We start from the raw sequence: 20781 nt of genomic DNA, 5'->3' as shown, positions 1-20781 counted from the left end.
TACAGATCAAGAAATATAGATCTAAACAATATAATTGACAATGCAGATTTTATAATACGTATCAAAATTGAAATACAAATAGAGAATATCTGTTCTTTCTAAGTTTACGGGAAGGATTGCTCTAGTTTTGACTGCAAAGAAAACCTTAATGAATTCTAAAGGATGCAAATAATCCAAAGAGCATTCTCTGACCAACATAGAGTATCATAATCAATTTTAAATAAAAGGCCTTTTTCTTAGAAATTACGGGTGTGTGTGTGGGGAAGCTATTAAGTCTACTGTGGGAGAGCTCCCACCTCACAGGCACCCTTCAGGCTGTGCTGCCAGGCCCCAGTCACGGGCTGTCCACCCGCGAGGCACAGGGACAAGAGAGCTTCGGGGGGTCAGTGCAGGGCCTGGGGGAGTGAGAAGGGGAGACGCTGTGAGCCCTGCGCCCTCCCGCAGGCGCCCCAGCGTGGCCCAGAGCAGCAGGAGGGGCGCTGCCTGAAGGCTCAGCGGATGGAGGTGTCCCTGAAGGGTTACCCACACTTCAAAGCACTTCTAGCGCCCTTGTCCACGCAGATGGTGATGAGCGACTGGAAAATGTTTAGTATCCCTACTAACTCTGCGTTTCTCCTTCTGCCCGCGGCATGAACGACCAAGTTCACATGGTCCAGACAGAGCTTTCCAGTACCCAGCTTGTGGGGTAAGAGACAGCGGTATTCAAGACCCCCAAAAATCACATGCTCCTGGGTTCAGGAATTAACCCATTTCAGTGTGACCGCTGTGGGGAAAACATCGCCTTGGAGAACACAGCCTTGAAAGCTGGAATTGGCCAGGTCTCCTCCACCCAGGACTGTGAAAGCACTTTCCCCTTGGGGTCTCTTGGTGGGCTGGTAGAGAAAGAGGAAAAAGAGCCAGAGCAGCCAAATACCTGTGTTTTTGCCAAGACAATCAGAGATGACACCGCCCACCCCCCAATCAGAGCTGTTTTCCATAAGCACTGAGTGATTTCATGATTTGGCTTCATTTCTGGTTTTTGGAAAGTGCCTCTGCTTGGTGTTAAATTTAATTTAAATTAAATTAAAAATTTTAAACAAAAGTTTGGGAGAGAGTTTTTCATGGCTGAGAGACTGTTTCTGTAAGTTCATAATAACACACTGTTGAAACATAATTGAAACTAAGATACTTCAGGAGAACCAGGGGACTTAACCCATACATCAGTTTCTTCTTCCATTGTTAAAATAGGCTGAGGAGATCAGTGGATAAAGAGGAATTCAGAGGATTATTGACCTCCCTGAGATGGAAGAGTTGAACAGAACAAATTAGGCACAGAATTCGACAGGTGGTCTAAATAGATGTTTACTCCCATACACAGGGCATTGTACAATTTTTGTAATGCCTGATGGTTTTGGAAATACTTATGGTAAACTTTCTTAAAAATTATTAGGGGAAGTACTTCTGAAACCCAATGCATTCTTTTTTTTTTTTTAACTTTGTCATTTCTATTATTTTTCACGGCGAAAATTGGCTATTGCGATAGGCATTTCCTCAACTGTTGTAGGGATAGAGGGCAATGTTTTAGGACCACTCCAAATAATCTTTCTTCTGTGAAAGAAGGCAGAGAATCATGATCGGGAATAGTCAGGCTATGCATGAAATGTGACAGGGAGAGGAAAATGAAGTACATACATCCTGCTTTACAGGAACTCTTGCAATAATGTTTTTCTGACTGAAACTGTGGTTTTACCTGGTCTTTGAATGGTAATACCTAACTAATTAGGTCACTGCCCAAATCGTTTTTCTCTTGCCTCATGAACAATACTTTCTCTTACATATACTGGCATGTCATATGAAGGAAAAATTTTGGATATTTGCTATATTTATGTATAGTTTTATGTATTGTTGGAGATGTTTTAATTGTGCTGACTTAGACAAAATAATCCTCTGTTAAGGCTAAAACCCAAACAAACACAAATTCAAAATATATTCTAGGGGAAATAGAATCCAATTATCACAGAAGAAATAAGAGAAAATGTTTTACGAACTCCTTCATAAAACCCAGCATGATTCAGTTGTTTTCACAGGGAAGTGTTTTATATGGATTTTCCTCATGTCTGTGGTAGATGCATTGCTGGAAAAATGAACTGGTTTCTCTTCAACATGCTATTAGTCCTGGACAGTACCTAACATTATTCCTTTGTTCAATAATTTCCAGTTCTTTTTTTTTACACTGAAAAATTTAACTTTTCTGATTTCTGTTTTTGTGAATTTATTTAAGCTTTGATTCTCTAAGTGGCCATGTCTTTACAGTAAAATTTGGAAATTACTCTATTCTTCAGTGTCCCAGTGACTGAAAAGTATAAATAGGTTTAGTGTATGGATGTGAGGTTCTAGGTGGCCCATGATATTTGAGAAAATCTTTCCCACAGAAGAATTTTCATGCATCCTGCATAACAGTAAAATGTCTCCAGAATACTCATGTACGTAAAAAACTTCCCATAATTATCCATTTTTTATATCAATAAATGATATTTTGAAGTATTTTTATACCAAGAATTGTTGAGGTATGCCTATAGATGTGTTATTGAGGAGATATATTTTTGCTTGGACCTTTTCGAAGAATTTACTAATTTGTAAAATTGTGTCAATAACTGAGTATATGAACCACCAACTCAAGAAATCCGTGTTAGTCTTCATTTTCTGTTGTCACATTTGTGATTATTCTATATATAACTAAATTTTTTAAAACTTCTTTCATAAAGTTTAAGATTGACATTCTATGAATAATTGAACTTATTTTTGTATCTTTGTGCACAGTTCTTCCTATGCCAAAACACTGGTTTTAATGAAGCAAGGAAACTGTCAGACTAAGTAAATATTTTGCCCATATTTATCAAAAAATTTTGAAAAGGCTTATCTTGCTTCTGACATACAGAGGGAAACTATTGAATATTATCTTTGAAATGTTTAAAAGTCTTTTAATCAGCAATACAAAAGCATCAATTTTATGTAAAAAATAGCAAGAAGCAATAACCCTCATAAACCATGGAATACTGGAGGAAAATTAACCTTACTAAATGTGAAAAGGGTTATTAATACACTAATAAAAAATTCAAGTGAAGTTATCTCTCTGTCCAATCAAGCAATGATACTGTTTTTAAGAAGAATCAATGAGATGTTAAAACATTTTACAAATAACCATGTAACAGACTACAGTACAACAAATTTTTATTACAACTCATTGAAATCATCCTATGTTACAAATGAAATTTAACTAATCGCATATATAAGTTGTCTAAGGAATGAGAAATTGACAGAGGAAATGCTATTTTAACATAATTATTTGTGATGGATACAACGGGGTTGCTAGTATACACAGTCCTTAAAAATTATTTCATAGAAAAATAATTCCTTTTGCAAATGTCATTCTTTCTATAACAGAGGAAACCAAAGTTATAATTGGTGGACAACATGGATTTACAGAACTTTGGGAGATAACATCAAATATTTTGCTTATTTATGTCATAAAAGATCTTAGTAAAATACTTAACAAACCATGGAATGACATGACATGAGTGCTATCAATTAATACAACATCAATCCTTTAAATGACAGATTATTTGGTAAAGTCCAGCAACAATGAAGATGTTAACATCTCTTACATAGAAGTAAGATGGGTCTGTAAAGGAAATTGCTTAAATATATAATGTTTATTATATTATAACAATGACATTTTATGCCCTTAGTTAAAAATTAAGGATGCTATTTTCACTTGTAGTTAGAATGTAGTAAAATGTTAATAATTGCCACTTTTAACAAAAAGAGAAAGAAAGATTAATGGATAAAATAAAGTCCTACATTTTTTATGACACTATTGAAACGCTGTGGGTACAAGAAAGGTTTGGTTGATTAAATAGAGAGAAGTACACATCCTTAGTATGTTAGCAGAGAACCATGGCATCATCGGTAGATTGGGTATGCAGAAAAGTGGGTCTGTCATCCACTGGCGATTGGAAGCTTTTCACAACTGAGAAGACATAAATCAAGCTTTGAGTGGCAGCATAAGCTAGAGAGATAGGTTGATATCTAGAGCGCCCCAAAAGGGAAAATAAATAACTTAAACACAATGTTTCTCTGTCACTCTCTTGTCAGACTGTAACCAAGGAAGCAGTGGTGAAGAGGTAGTAAATCAAAGAGAATTTCTGTAATGTCGTGTATTCTCCATGTGCTTGGATTCTGGGGTCCTGACAAAATTGAACACAAAGTTGAAGAAAAACTATCTAAAACTGGAACAATTCCCTCTCGGCTCAAACCATAGAAGATCAAAAGTTTAGCCTTTTGGTGATGCTGGCATAGAGTTTAAAGACTTCATTCAGTTTAAATGTACTCAATAAAAGTGTGGCCAGTTCCAGATCAGATCAATCATGGAGGAATCAAAACAGTCAGCTCCTCATCGTAACTGCCAGCTACAGAACAAGGCTTGTGATTTCTGTGAACACAATAAGTACAATTTAAAAAATACTCCATTCTGCACTTTTTAAATCTTTGAATAAAACCTGGAATAAAAAAATTGAAATAAATAGAAAGAAAATAAGCAGAAAGAAAATAAACACACAAAATAAACAAAGAAAACAAGCAAATTCTGAGTATCTAGTCATCGGAATTAATGCAAAGGATTTTAAACCTTTTTTTTTCCTTAAAGATTTTATTTATTTGTTTGACAGAGAGATCACAAGTAGGCAGAGAGGCAAGCAGAGAGAGAGGGAGAAGCAGGCTCCCTGCTGAGCAGAAAGCCTGATGCAGGGCTTGATCCCAGGACCCTGAGATAATGACCTGAGCTGAAAGCAGAGGCTTAACCCACTGAGCCACTCAGGCACCCCAATGTAAAGGAAGGAATAGGTGAAAAAATACAGAATTTTATAAGATAAATGAAAACTCTAAAAAAGATCAAATAGAAGTCAGAAAATAATAAAATACCTACAACTGCATCAGAACTTTTGGAGCCTTAGAGATTTGGCAGAAATTGCCTGTGAAACCATCTGTAGTTCTATGGTAAAATTTTCTATGTCATCCAGACATCAGTTCTTTACCTCTAATGGGTTAGTTGTCTTAGTCTGTATTTCAATAAGATATTATTCCCTTCCCAGAGAGGGAGGCAAACCATAAGAGACTCTGAACAGAGGGTTGCTGGAGGGGAGGGGGATAGGGGAGGGGCTAAATTGGGGATGGGCATTAAGGAGGGCACTTGTGACAAGCACTGGGTGTTATAGTATGTGTAAGTGATGAATCACTAAATTTTACTCCTGAAACAAATACTACACTACATGTTAACTAACTTGAATTTAAATTAAAAAAAAAAAATCCCTTCCAATGTGATGTTCACACTTATGTGCATAGAAGCCTTCAAAATATCTTGATTTAAAAATATACAAATTTTCTTCTGTATCAATGGTTATTTGCCCTTATTGCTTATTTCTTATTTTGAATTTTTGTGCTTTGGTAATATATTTTTAAAAATTAACCAAGTTAGGCAGTGACTTATATGTTTAATCATATTTTTCAAACACCAGGATTTTGATTCATTCGTTATTAGATTTACTCTTTTTCTATTATCTGCCACTTTAGTTTTCCCTTTTACTACTTTCCATCTTGTACCTTTTTCTGGTGTACTTTGTTGTTCCTTTTCTAGGTTTTTGGCCTGGAAGCTTAATTCACTTATATTCATTTACTTCTTTTTTTTAACTTACAAAAGTGTATAGTGCCATCAAATTTCCTCTGGTCAATGCTTTTAATATATCCTATAGGTTCTGACATATTTATTTTCCATTATAATTTTTTGTTAGAAATTCAATCATTTTAATACAAACATTGTTTAATAGAGGGTTAGCATTGATATTTTTAAGCAAAAATTATGAATATGTGTTATGGTTTACTTGGAAGTAAACCATCTAAGATTGTAGCACGAATAATGGGATAACATATAAATGGAATTATAATATTTTAAGATTTATTCGGTCTACAAAGAGTGATGTGATATTAATCCACAGAAGATTGTGATAATTTAAGGGTGGTTGTACAATTTCTACAGTACTAATTTATAAGCAAACAAAAAACCCAATGTGATACAGCTAAAAATTAATAGAGTATATAAAAAAAATACTGAAAATAAGCATTTGAATAATCAAAACAAAGCTGTAAAGGAGAAAATAAATAAAATAAATGGTAAACAAACCACAAATTCAACCACATATATAATTGCATTACATATAGTTGGACTAAACAACTAAAAAACAATTGAAAGTCTTATTAAGAAGGTAGAGATTTTTAAAAAAAGAAGGTAGAGATTGGCAATCTTGGTTTAAAAAAAAAAAAGTCTTAAGTAATTCTATTTAAAGGAGAAAGACCTGATACATGAAGACATAGACTGAAAGTGAAAGTTAAATATTGAAAAATATAGACCATGTAAATTTCAAGCATAAAAAAAGCTGGCTTGCTAATATCCAAAATAATCATTTCAAAATAAAGAGCAGCACTTTATAATGATGAAAGGGTTGATATATCAAAGAAACATAGTTCTGAGTAAGTATGTACCTAGGAGACTCACTTCAAATTAAATGAAACCAAATAACATCATTTTACAATTATTTACAAAGAAACTCTTATTATAACATTTCTTAGTTACATATTTGGTTGAAAACAGTTTCAGTACAGTTGTGCAGTTAATGCAGAAACTAAAAAATCTATTTGGGGTCTTTAAGGAATATTTAGAACTAATATTAATTTACCATCAATGAATACAAGAATCTCTTTCATTTTATTAGTAACTGTTAAATCAAAACTATGTTATTTTCAGCATATATATTTTTATAGTTATTGAGGTGGAATGAAAAAATCCATTTTGAAAATTAAATGTTATTATTATTTTTTTTAATCTTAGGGTTTCCTATTGCTCTTCACGCTTATCCTGGTATCACTCATAAGGTTTCATATTAAATTGTATATCACCTCTTTTCTCCCTTATCACCTATTTAAAATATCACCCACAAGATTAAATGTATCTGGTTATATGTGATAGGTTCACAAAATACTAAAAAAATTTCCTCATATTTTGTTACAATCACACCTCAAAACATGCTAAAGAAATTTATTTTGATATTATATCTATCTATCTATATTTTTAAAGATTTTATTTATTTATTTGCCAGACAGAGATCATAAGCAGGCAGAGAGGCAGGCTCCCTGCCAAGCAGAGAGCCCGATGCGGGGCTCAATACCAGGACCCTGAGATCATGACCTGAGCCGAAGGCAGAAGCTTTAACCCACTGAACCACCCAGGCGCCCCTTGATATTATATTTTAAATAAGGTCCAGATCATATGAAAGAACATCTTGTTTTCTCATTTTTGAAACTAATTGGTCCTGGCTTGTTATTCTTGTTATTCTTACTTAAGTTAAGTTAAGGTGATTTACCTCTTATCATACACAAATCATGACTTATTCTCAAACTAATTTTTGCTTTAATATCTAATATTTATTTATTTGTTTGCTTATTATTTATTAAGGGTGCTTGCCTATGCAAGTGGCAGGGGGAGGGACAATGGATGAGAAGGAATCTTGGAGAACAGGCTCCATGCCCAGTGCAGAACCCACTGTGGGGCTGGATCTGAACTGATTGAGCCACTCAGGGGCCCTTCTAGCGTCTAATTTAAAATCTAATTTAAAATCTCTCTGCTCTTTCATTTCTCTTTAATTTTTGCAAAAAAACTGATGCATGGTCATTTTACTTCACTTAAATCTAGACTTACTCATTATAGATATAAACTTCTGACTATTATTTTTTCTAGTTTTGAAATACATATTTTTTCCCGTAAAGTATTTCCTATAAGACCTTACATTATAAGGCCACTGTAAGTTATTTTAGAACTTTATGTGTAAATAGTTTATTAGTAAATTCTATTTAAATTTCAAGGATAAATGTTATGGTGTATTGAGTCTAAAAATGTTGACCTTTAATTTAGACTTTCTATCTAGCAAAACTTATGTCTGAGTTGTCATAGTTCTAAGTTTTATTTTCATAAATTTCCTAAATATATTTCTCTAATCCTACTATCACATATTTTAGTTTCTTTCTTTCTCTTTCTATATATTTTAATTAATTTATTTTTAACTTTTACTGAAGTGTATTATGACTCATCGTTAAACAATTTCATGTGAACAACATAATGATCCACAATTTTATACATTACTCAGAACTCCATTAAATAGGTGTAGTCACCATCTGTTATGAAATGACATTATGACTATCTTATTGATCATATTCCCTATATTGTACTTTCCAGCTTCAGGACTTATTTATTTTGTAACTGTAAGTTTCTACTTCTTACGCCCTGTATCTATTTCACCTATCTCCTGACCCACCTTCCTCTAGTAACCATTGTTTTATTTTCTGTATTTTTGAGTCTTTTTGTCTCTTTTTCTTTGTTCATTTGTTTCTTTTTTAAATCTCACACAGGAGTGAAATCATATGGTATTTGTCTTTTTCTACCTTATTTATTTTATTTAGTATTATTCCCTCTAGATTCATCCATGTTATTGCAAATGGCAAGATTTTGTTCTTTTTTATGGTTGAGAAATAACCTAAGGAATATATATATATATATATATATATATATATGATATTATATATGTATGATAAAGAATATATAATGGATAAAGAGGATATCTTCTTTATCCATTCATCTATTGATGGACACATTGGTCACTTCCGTATCTTGATGACTGTAAATAATGTTGCAAGATTCATGAGGGTGAATTTATCTTTTCAAACTGATGTTTTTGTTTTCTTTGTGTGAATACCCGGTAGTAGAATAACTATATCATATGGTATTTATCTAACTCTCTACTATCACATATTTCAGCCTATATATTTAATATAGTGGAAAGAGAGTAGATGAAAAGCCACAACATCCCTTTCTTGTCTGATTGGTTAGAAGAGCAGAAGTGTCCCTTAGTAAAGAACAATGAGACATGTGGTTGGCTGCTGGGAGACCTGTTTTTGTCACCTATCCTGTTAAAGTTTGCAGTAGATGATAGAACCAACACTTTTTGTGAAACCAGAGTTGAGATAATTAACTTTTCATTCCAGATAATTACAACACGAAGTAGTAAATCTAGGGATAGTGTTTTAGAGATACCCTGGATTTTCTTGACCGTTACCTTAATGTGGGGTGGGCAACCATGCTGTTGAAGAAGAGTCTAAAATTAGTTGAGAGAAAGAGTTGATGCTAAAATGTGGTCTTGACCAGAAGATACAGATAACAGCAAGCGTATTGGATGGAGTTCAACTGAATGTCAGCAGGCACTCAGGTGGAGAAGAACTAGCTACTTCATGAGTGCAGTTGGTCTAGGCAAAGATCAGAAGGCATAACTGTACATCGCACAATTGTTCATTATGTAAGATAAAACTACATGATGACCATCAACCAGATGCATTCTTTGATTCAGTGCTATTACATAGGACTCCCAGAACTGAGATGTCTTTTGGAGGAAAGAAAAGCAAGAAATGAGAATGCCTAATAATGGAATTAAAATAGAGTCACTCTAAAAACTCTTACCGTGATTTGCTATTACACAGAAATCAAGATTCAAACTAAAACTTCAGTAAAGTTTTAGAGGAAAACAGTTACATAATTTTTGTGTTCCCAAAACTCTAGTCTAGGAATTAATTCTTATGTTGGAATAAAAATCATTTCAGTGGCATATGTGCTTCTTTCTGGGTTAAAGGGGACTCCTTTCAAAACCATTTTCATTGGATAACACAGCAATTTGATAGTGAGCATCTCCAGAGATCAGAGAACTCTCCAGAAGAGGCATGATAAAGGAAGGGCCAAAACGTTGTGTAAAGGCTAATAAAGGGCCAGGAATTCTAATCTTCTTCTTTGTGCTACTCTTCTTAAAACTGAGTTGTCATTGCATAGAGAGTCAAATCCAATGGGAAACAGGTCAACAAATATTATTTCATAAGCATATGACATATTACTTGTATTTGCTGTATTTCATAGCAAGTCACTCCTCATTTATGATAATTTTAATCTAATTTTTTGAAGTTTTGCTCAATAATATGTCTCGTAGGAATATTTTGAAATGTTGACTTTCTAAGATAGCTTATTTTTCCTTATCAGGTTGCACACGTATATCCCATGCATTTAAATATATAAATATGTAATATACAAGTTGAAACTAGCAAATATAATTAATAGAGCTAATGGTAGTGTACATTATGTGAAAAGGAAAACTAATTTCACATTTACCTCCCTAGATGAAAGCCTGAGACAGGAAAGTCATCTTCTCAGATTCCTATTCACTTTCCTTGTGCTCTAGTTCCTCAATTATATATGACTATAATAACAATGGATTTTAAAATCTTATCTGAAAAAGGCTTTTTACATCTCTTTGTGAACTATCACTCACAACATTATGAAAAAATTAAAGTACATAGGAATCACCCAGGGATCTTGTTACAAGGTGGATTTCTGGTTTCCAGCCATAGAGATTCTAATTCAGTGGACCACATACTGCTATTGTTGCTGCTGTGTGGACCAGCCCTTGAAGAGTGCTGGTCCAGTTCACAGACAAGATTTTTTTTTTCAGTATTTAAATTTATTTATTTTTTCAGCGTAACAGTATTCATTGTTTTTGCACAACACCCAGTGCTCATGCAATACGTGCCCTCCCTATTACCCACCACCTGGTTCCCCCAACCTCCCACCCCCGACCCTTCAAAACCCTCAGGTTGTTTTTCAGAGTCCATAGTCTCTTATGGTTCGCCTCCCCTCCCAATTTTTTTTTTATAAACATATAATGTATTTTTATCCCCAGGGGTACAGGTCTGTGAATCGCCAGGTTTACACACTTCACAGCACTCATGATAGCACATACCCTTTCCAATGTCCACAACCCCCTCCCACTCTCCCAACCCCACCTCCCCCCAGCAACACCCAGTTTGTTTTGTGAGATTAAGAGTCATTTATGGTTTGTCTCTCTCCCAATTCCATCTTGTTTCATTTATTCTTCTCCTATCCCCCTAACCCCCCATGTTGCATCTCCATGTCCTCATATCAGGGAGATCATATAATAGTTGTCTTTCTCCGATTGACTTATTTCACTAAGCATGATACCCTCTAGTTCCATCCACATCGTCGCAAATGGCAAGATTTCATTTCTTTTGATGGCGGCATAGTATTCCATTGTGTATATATACCACATCTTCTTTATCCATTCATCTGTTGATGGACATCTAGGTTCTTTCCATAGTTTGGCTATTGTAGACATTGCTGCTATAAACATCCGGGTACACGTGCCCCTTCGGATCACTGCGTTTGTATCTTTAGGGTAAATACCCAGTAGTGCAATTGCTGGGTCATAGGGTAGTTCTATTTTCAACATTTTGAGGAACATCCATGCTGTTTTCCAGAGTGGTTGCACCAGCTTGCATTCCCACCAACAGTGGAGGAGGGTTCCCCTTTCTCCACATCCTCGCCAGCATCTGTCATTTCCTGACTTGTTAATTTTAGCCATTCTGACGGGTGTGAGGTGATATCTCATTGTGGTTTTGATTTGTATTTTCCTGATGCCGAGTGACGTGGAGCACTTTTTCATGTGTCTGTTGGCCATCTGGATGTCTTCTTTGCAGAAATGTCTGTTCATGTCCTCTGCCCATTTCTTGATTGGATTGTTTGTTCTTTGGGTGTTGAGTTTGCTAAGTTCCTTATAGATTTTGGATACTAGCCCTTTATCTGATATGTCGTTTGCAAATATCTTCTCCCATTCTGTCAGTTGTCTTTTGGTTTTGTTAACTGTTTCCTTTGCTGTGCAAAAGCTTTTGATCTTGATGAAATCCCAATAGTTCATTTTTGCCCTTGCTTCCCTTGCCTTTGCCGATGTTCCTCGAAAGATGTTGCTGCAGCTGAGGTCAACTACAGACCAATATCCTTGATGAACACAGATGCAAAAATTCTCGCCAAAATACTTTCCAATAGGATTCAACAGTACATTAAAAGGATTATTCACCACGATCAAGTGGGATTTATTCCAGGGCTGCAGGGTTGGTTCAACATCCACAAATCAATCAATGTGATAGAACACATTAATAAAAGAAAGAACAAGAACCATATGATACTCTCAATAGATGCTGAAAAAGCATTTGACAAAGTACAGCATCCCTTCCTGATCAAAACTCTTCAAAGTGTAGGGACAGAGGGCACATACCTCAATATTATCAAAGCCATCTATGAAAAACCCACCGCAAATATCATTCTCAATGGAGAAAAACTGAAAGCTTTTCCGCTAAGGTCAGGAACACGGCAGGGATGTCCAAGATTTTTTTTTTTTAAGATTTTATTTATTTATTTGACAGAGAGAGACCACAAGTAGGCAGACAGACCACAAGTAGGCAGAGAGAGAGGAAGGGAAGAAGACTCCCTGCTGAGCAGAGAGCCAAATATGGGACTCAATCCCAGGACCCTGGGATCAGGACCTGAGCCAAAGGCAGATGCTTTAACCCACTGAACCACCCAGGCACTCATTCCTAAATGGTTCTCTCTACCTCTGACGGAACATGAATTTGGATTCCACTTTTGCTCATAGTTTTTGTAACCTCTAAGATCTGACTTCGTATATTATGTCTCTCTTTAAAACTCCCACTTTTAGCTCTTTCCTCTAGATTGGAAACATCTTATTGTTTAACAACAATAACAATATCCCTTTTCCCTCATCCCACCTTTCTTTCTTGCTGCTGTTTTCCTCTGACTGTCCCATCTCTACGTTTATCAACCAGTCTTCATACAGGCATAGTTTGCTCATTGACTTCCTACCTCTCATTGCCTGATAACTCAAGACACTAAATCTGCCATAATTCACTCTGCAGTGCAATAACTGACAAGACCATCCAATGCTCAACACCTTGCCAAGTGCAATGGGCTCTGCTCTTCTTATTTTACTATACCTAAGTTTGACTAAGTTATTGTTTATACTGTGGGCCACTCATTTGTTGAAACTCTATTCTCTTGGTCCCATTACTAGCCTCTCTCATAGTTCTTCTTACCCTATAAGTTCTCACTTTTCTGCCTTTCCCACAAAATCCTCCACCTCCTCCTTTGTTGATAATACATCAAGTTCTCCAGCATTCTGTCTTTAGCTCATCCTTTTCCTAATTAATGCTGTCTCACTTTCTGCTTTTGTCCTGACATCCTTTCCGAGTTTTGGACTAAAATGCAGAAATGTTACTCTGGATTTCTATAATAAGCTTAAGCATATTCAATATTTTCCTTTCCATCCCCTGTTCTTCCTGTCTCAATGTGTAGATCCATTTCATCCTAGCTCTAATCATGAAAGCCAGATACATGGCATTCGGCTTCCCACCATCCTCATGTCTGGCCACTCTTAGTTCTTTAATGCTTTGCTCCTCAGTCCTGTTCTCACCGGCTTTACATTCACTGTTGAATGGGCATCATCTCTCATTTGGACAATTACTGTGTCCTTCTAATTGCGTTCTCTGCCTCTTCTCTTGACTTCTCAGTTTTACCTAACACATCATAGACAGGTGAATTATCTATAATAGGAAGCATGATCACTTACTAAAATTCATCAAGGATCCATCTACCTTATATATATTAGTCTGGCAAATGTTGAAATGACACTATTTCTCTAGGTGCATTTGTGAATGCATCTTACTTTGCCCCCTACCTATGAGGAAGAGTGAACAAACACTGTTGTATTTTACCACTAACCCTCTGCTTACTTAGAATATACTTTGCTTCATTTCTTCTTATTAAAATTTTTGGTAGAGAAAAACTTACCAAATTATGTCACAGAAACATACATCAACAATTACTTTATACTTTAGATTTTTTAAAATTGGAGCTGTGTTAGATTTTTAAATTAGGTAGTGTTCATTTGGGGTGCCTGGGTGGCTCAGTCTTTAAGCATCTGCCTTCGACTCTGGTCGTGATCTCAGGGTCCTGGGATCGAGCCCCGCATTGGGCTCCCTGCTTGGCAGGAAGCCTGCTTCTCCCTCTCCCACTCTCCCTGATTGTGTTCCCTCTCTCACTGTGTCTCTCTCAGTCAAATGAATAAATACAATCTTAAAAAAATTAAAAAATTAAAAAGAATAATTAGATAGTGTTTATTCCACTTCTGCTTCTTACTTCCATTGTGATAGTAAGTAAGTGTTAACCTTTGCCTGCCTGGTTTTGTACCTTCAAAATGAACATGATTGTTGTGAAATTTCAGAATGATATAAGAATTAAGTAAAGTATATTTTGTAAAGTACATGGAAAAGGTGCTTGACACATGGAAGATGCTCAGTAAAATTTGGCTTTAATTATTTTTTACTTTAATTATTATTATTAATTATAATTGTATTTCTTTATTCATGAAATGGGCTCTCTCATTTTTTTGCTTCATCTTTTATGTATTTTAATAATGTTTTTATCATTTTTTCCCAAAATTATTTTTCTAAATAGACTTTTTTGATAGAAAAGGTAAAACATCTTACTGGCATTTTATTTTTCTAAGTGGCTACTGCTTTTACAATGCCACTGGTATTCCCATTTTTTAAATTTATCCAGCAAATCAGCATGCTCTACAATTTGTAGAGTCCTTTGCATTTTCTGAATAGATGAAGTAAAATTTTAAAGCAAGGAAAAATTAGCTTTTCTTTTCAAATTTTTGTTACTTTTTTTTTCTTACTTCATTGCTTATCTTGAATTTTTAATAAAATAAGGTGACACGATGCTTCCTTGGCCAAACTTCAGTCAGGTTGTTTTTGACAAGGTCGCTGTCCTTGTCGGAAATGCACAGCTTAGTTTTAGCAAGAACCCTGCTGCTCCTTTAGATAGAATCTACCTCCCTCTTAAGTGATTAGTCTCAATATCTAGTCAAATTCCTTAACCTTCCTTCCTCATACTTGGTCATCCTGGCCTCCTCAGCAAGAATCCCCTCTAATATTTGATGTCTCCTCTTTTTTGTAATTTTCCATACACTGAACCACACCCCCATTCCTAGCTATAAATCCTCAGCTGTCTTATTGTATTCAAAATTGAGCCCTGTTCTATACAGGGGTCTCTTTTCCCATATTGAAAGTTTCTAAATAAAATCAGTCTTTATCCTTTTAAGAAGAGTCTGGAACTGGTTTTGTTTGGTTATAATGGTTATGACTGGTTTCCACCTGAATTTAATTGGAATACTTCTAAAATGGAATACTAAGTGTGGAGTTTACTGTAGGTTTTTGTAAAAAATATTTTTCATTTAAAGTTTTTTACATTTTTTCCCTCTGCTCAGAACTTTTATCACTGTATTAAATATCTCAGATTATTTCATCATTAATGTTTGTTAATTTTATTTTTTATGTATTTTCTTGTATTCTAATAATGTTTTTTTCAAAATAGATTTTAACCATTAAATCCATTAATGGGGTGATTCACATGAATAGATTTATAATGTTGAAATATTGTCTGCATACCTGAGGCCAAATTTGCCTAGTAATTTTTCTTGCACGTTTAAATTTGCTATCTTTTTTTTTTCCATTTTATTTATTTTTTCAGCGTAACAGTATTCATTGTTTTTGCACAACACCCAGTGCTCCATGCAATACGTGCCCTCCCCATTACCCACCACCTGTTCCCCCAACCTCCCACCCCTGACCCTTCAAAACCCTCAGTTTGTTTTTCAGAGTCCATAGTCTCTTATGGTTCGCATCCCCTTCCAATTTTTTTTTTTTTAAATAAACATATAATGTATTTTTATCCCCAGGGGTACAGGTCTGTGAATCGCCAGGTTTACACACTTCACAGCACTCACGATAGCACATACCCTCCCCAATGTCCATAGCCCCCTCCCCCTCCCCCCTCCCAATCCCACCTCTCCCCAGCAACCCCCAGTTTGTTTTGTGAGATTAAGAGTCATTTATGGTTTGTCTCCCTCCCAATCCCATCTTGTTTCATTTATTCTTCTCCTATCCCCCTAACCCCCATGTTGCTTCTCCATGTCCTCATATCAGGGAGATCATATGATAGTTGTCTTTCTCCGATTGACTTATTTCACTAAGCATGATACGCTCTAGTTCCATCCACGTTGTCGCAAATGGCAAGATTTCATTTCTTTTGATGGCTGCATAGCTTTTTTTTAAAGGACTTTTTGCATCTATGCTTATAAATTAGATTGAGCCATACTTTTCTATTTTTTGTCTCTATTTGTCTTACTTTGGATTGATGTTACAATACCCTCATAAAATGAAATAGATAATTGCATTCCTTTTCAATTCTCTGAATCATCTTGCAATTATTTCTTCCTCATCTTTCTTGCACTTGGCAGAACTTATTTATAAAACCACATCTGTAACTAGATCTTTTTGATGAAAAAGTAGAGGTTACAGCAATTTAATTTCTCTATTTCATTGTTTTACTTAAACATCCTACTTATTTTAAAATACTTTTAAAAAATAAATACTTTTAATTGGTAAATTTCTAAAGATTCTTTTCACAACAAAATAAGTTCAAAATAATAAATAAAATATTGGCATAATTTGTGCATAGTATTCTTTAATAATTAACAGTATTCTAGATATAGTCATGCTCCAGTTTTATTTATTATAGTATTTGGTTAGGCTTTTCTATTCTTTTATAATTATTTCGATCTGCACTTTGTCCTGTGGCTGCTTATCTTTCGAACCAGTTTTGGTTTGTAGAGGATGAGGAACATTGCAGATTGCTACGTTGTATCCATTCCCCTTGAACATTTCCAAGGGAGCTGGAATAAGGACTCAGAGACACTGACCTTAGCCTCATCTACAAGGATGGACCTTGTAAGACTAGAGTCAGTTCTATCTTCCTGGAGAGAGATTAATTCTAAAATAAGTATGTGAACATTTGGCCCAAAGTGATGCTACCTGATATCTCAAAGGGGTTTGAGCACATTCTTTTTTGTTTGTTTGTTTGTGTGAGCTCATAAAAGCTGTGTTTTTCTTTTTTAGGATTTGTCCTGCACAAATGAAAGGGTTCTGGGATCTACCTGTCTAAAGAGAAAGCCAAAACATGGATGGGAAGAACCAAGAGAACTGGAGAAAAGGCCCCAAAGTCACTAGATGAAGCAACCTTGAATCCCATTTCAACTCTGCCTTTATGTGCAAGGGTGATGATTAATATTATGTCTCAATGTGGTGTTTGGTCAAACACCAGAAGCTGCTGAGAAGTATTTTTTAGATGAGACTAACATTTAAAACATTTTACTTTAGCCAAAAGAGATTACTTTCCATAATGTGGGTGGACTTTATCTAATTAACTAAAGGCTTTAAGAGCAAAGACAGGTTTCTCAGAGAAGAAAGAATTCTACTTCCAGTCTGCCACACAGAAACTCTGCATGAGTTTCCAGTCTTTGAATTTAATACTGAAATCAACTTCTACCCGAATCCTCAGGCTGCCAGCTTGCTCAAGATTCAGACTTGTCACCAGCCCCTACAACTGTATGAGTCACTTCTTTAAATATCTTGCTTTTCTTCTCTCTCTTGTTTCTAATATATATATCTCATCTGTAACTATATCTATATTATAAAGAGAGAGAAGAATACATAAACTGTAGCATTATTACTGGATTTAAAGGATATTTTTATGCTAAGACCATTATTTAGAGTCCTAGGTCTTTGGTTTCAGTGAAGCTTTATTAGCCAGTATGGATATTGAAAAACAATATATAGGAAAGCACGTCCAGAATTAAGGGGTTAGTTACCTCTGAAAATTTTCTCCTTTATAAAAGCATGAGAACGCTGGTAAAAATTATTAAAATTAACTTTTACAGAATTCTGTAAATTAACCAAAGCCTGGCAATAATCCAAAGAATATTTATTCAAGAAAAATAGCTGAATCTCAGTAAGATTGAGTTTTGTAAAATGTTAAATTGCTCTTTCCTCCTTCTGCTGTCCCTAGCTCCAAGGGAGGCTTACAAACCAATAGTTTTGTAATAATGGTAGCCATGAAAACCAGCAGCCAATACCTGTTGGAGAGAGAAGAATAGGTTTGGAGCGTTCCCAACCGCCCAAATAATTGTTATTATTTCACGTATCTGGCAGTTACTTGAAACACATCACGCCAGGCTTATTTGTATTAGAAGTGATTTGGAGTTTGTTCAATTCTTTTTCATGGCATGTTTGGAAAAAAATCAGTGTTGATTGGTTTAACACTATAGCTGCCTCAGGTGGTGATGTAGCTGGGGCAAACAAGAAACTCACTGAAAAACTTAAAAGGAAAAGCTGTGGCATGAGATAAACATAAAGAGCTTTGAAAAGTTTGACATATTCTTGGGAATCTAGAAAACCACATCCATGCCCAGGACTGGGCACATGCTGAAAAGAGATCTGAGACTGCCCTAATCTCATTCCTCTGGCTGATCTTAAGGCTGTGCAACGGGGACGTGAAGAAAAAGGGAGTGTTGTAATCTGTCTGTCAGAGCATTGAATGCATGCCACATAAGCCTTCAGCACAAATTGGGAGTCCTAGTATTCCATGCAAACCAATATCCAATCATTACTTGATCACTGACCTAACTGAAGAGTCTCCGATGGCTATACATGACAAAGAGTATAGAGTTTGCAGAATTAGTATGGGAAAGTCACTAAATAAACAAGCCACAATAGCAACAACATGGAAAAAAAAAAAGCAAGAATAGCAACAACAATAAACTCTGAGGAGAATCTGATTTTCAGATTTGTAGAGTGTCCAACTTAGAAAAATGTATAAGATATGCAAAGAAGTGGGAAAGTATGGTCAACACACACACAAAAATAAGTCAGTGCATATGGTCCCTAAGTAACTCAAACATTGAACTCACTAGCAAGAATTGTAAGTTAGCTATCTTAAACATGTTTTAATAACTAAATAACTAAAAGAACCATGGCTATAGAATGAAAGGAAAGTATCTGAACGATCTCTCACTAATAGAGAATACTGATACAAATGCAAATTGTAAAAATAAACCAAGCAAATATTCTGGAGTTGAAGAGTACAATATATGAGATACAGTGTCTTCTGAATAGCAGAAGAGTTGGTGAACTTGAAGGAAGGTTACTTGAGATTATCTGCTCTGAAGACCAGAAGATAAAAAATGAAGAAAAAAATTTTAAAAATAAAGCTTGGAAATCTACAAGGCACCATTGAACATATCCACATACAAATTGTGGGAGTTCCAGAAAGGCGATAAAGAATACTTAAGGAAATAGTGGCTAAAAGTTCTCAAACGTGATGAACACTGTTATTCTACCCATACAAAAAAACTAAAAAAATATTTCCAAGTAGAACAAATTCAAAGAGATTCAGTCCTAGACATATCATAATAAAACCACCAAAAGCCAAAATCAAATAGAGAATCTTCAAAACAGCAAGGGCAATGAGACTTTCTATACAAGGATCCCTAGTAGGATTAACAGATGATTTATCATAAGAACCCATGGAGGGAGGGGTGCCTGGTGTCTTAGTCGGTTAAGCATGTGACTTCCACTCAGGTCATGATTGCAGAGTCCTGGGATCAAACCCCACATCAGGCTTTCTGTTCAGCTGGGAGCTTGCTTCCTCCTCTCTCTCTCTGCCTGCCCCTCTGTCTGCCATTCTGCCTACTTGTGCTCACTCTATCATAAAAATAAATAATTTTTTTTTTAAAGAAGAAGCCATGGAAGGGGGGGAAAAAACAGTAGGATGGCATACTTAAAGAGCTGAAAGAAAATGACCAGCAATGAAAATTTTAATATCCAGCAAATCTGTGCTTCAAAGATGAACTAGAAGATATAACAATCCCAGATAAACAAAAACAGGATTTGTCTCAGATTTGGCTTATAAAAAATAATATAGGGCGTTTTTCAAGCTGAAATAAAAGAACATTAGATAGTAATTTAAACCCATATAAAGAAATAATAACACCAGGGGTTGGTGAACATGTGGAGATTTATGGGGAGATACTTGCCTGGAGAAGGCATGGAAGCTCTGTGCTCTGGAGGGATGCATCTATCTGGCTGTTCCTGAGTTACATCTTCTTTACAGTAAATCAGTGATCTAAAATATGGCTACATATTGAAAGGAAGAACCCAGATTCACAGTATAGTGAACTCACTGAAAAGTACATTAAAGATGGAAAGATGGTGCCAGTTGAGATAATCATCAGTTTAAGAGGGAAATGGATCAGACAATGGCTGCCAATACTCAGAAGAATAAATTCTTACTATATAGGATTCCAAGAAATCAAGACAACCTCCAAGGTTAGAAGAAGACCATGGATGGGAAGGCAGATATGTCTTTCATTCTGTTTTTTGACTGTAATAATGAAATCTGTATGAATTACGTTTTGAGAGGGGAAAGAGGTAGAATTGATGACAACAGAGAGAGCTTGGAAAAAAGAATTCGGCCCTATCTTTAGTCAGCAAAGCCGATTATTGACTTATATGAAGAAATGAAGAAAGTCAAGAGAATAGATACCTCTAAATCTGTAGATAAAGTTTTTCATGTAATTGTGAAGATTTTTGACAAAGAAGGCTAACTATAAATGTGAAAGCATCCTCAAAATCATGCTTGAATATTGCTTTGATAGCTGTGTTACCACGCCTTTTTAAAGCAATTTTAGATCTTTCATAATTATATCTCAATTAATGACTGGAAAGCATGTAATAAGACAAATTAATTTTTTTTATCTTAGTATTTTTTTTTTTTTTTGACTATAGGAGTAGACAGTGAACTCAGGTCTAACTATCTCTTAGCTCTGGTGC

The 20781-nt window shown here is 35.3% G+C and overlaps 1 pseudogene; it reads left to right on the top strand.

Moving 5' to 3' along the window:
- Window positions 1-629: 629 nt before the first annotated feature.
- On the top strand, window positions 630-20555 carry LOC123951565 (annotated as a pseudogene).
- The last annotated feature ends 226 nt before the right edge of the window (window positions 20556-20781 follow it).

This window comes from Meles meles, chromosome 10 (genome assembly GCF_922984935.1).
Source record: "Meles meles chromosome 10, mMelMel3.1 paternal haplotype, whole genome shotgun sequence".
Lineage (NCBI taxonomy): Eukaryota > Metazoa > Chordata > Mammalia > Carnivora > Mustelidae > Meles > Meles meles.
The sequence above is the reverse complement of the archived record's forward strand: the minus strand, read 5'-3'. Positions and strand labels throughout refer to the sequence as shown.